Below are 219 nucleotides of genomic sequence, written 5' to 3'. Positions count from 1 at the left end.
TCTCTATGCCATTGTTATCGTAATACCAAATGTTAAGATTCTGATGTTTGTTATGAACAGATCATGTCGTTCGTATTTTATGGATAGACATGTACACGCGCATATGAATGCGTATTTGCAGATGCATATATGCGCATGAATATGCAATCAGATCACAACAGAGAGAAAGAGAGAGAGAGAGGTGGGGGGGGGAGTGTGTGTTGGGGTGAGAGATAGAGA

The sequence above is a fragment of the Penaeus japonicus genome, unplaced genomic scaffold, assembly GCF_977035675.1.
Source record: "Penaeus japonicus unplaced genomic scaffold, GWHDUDI00000001_assembly GWHDUDI00000021, whole genome shotgun sequence".
NCBI classification, from domain to species: domain Eukaryota; kingdom Metazoa; phylum Arthropoda; class Malacostraca; order Decapoda; family Penaeidae; genus Penaeus; species Penaeus japonicus.
This window is presented reverse-complemented; position numbering follows the sequence as displayed.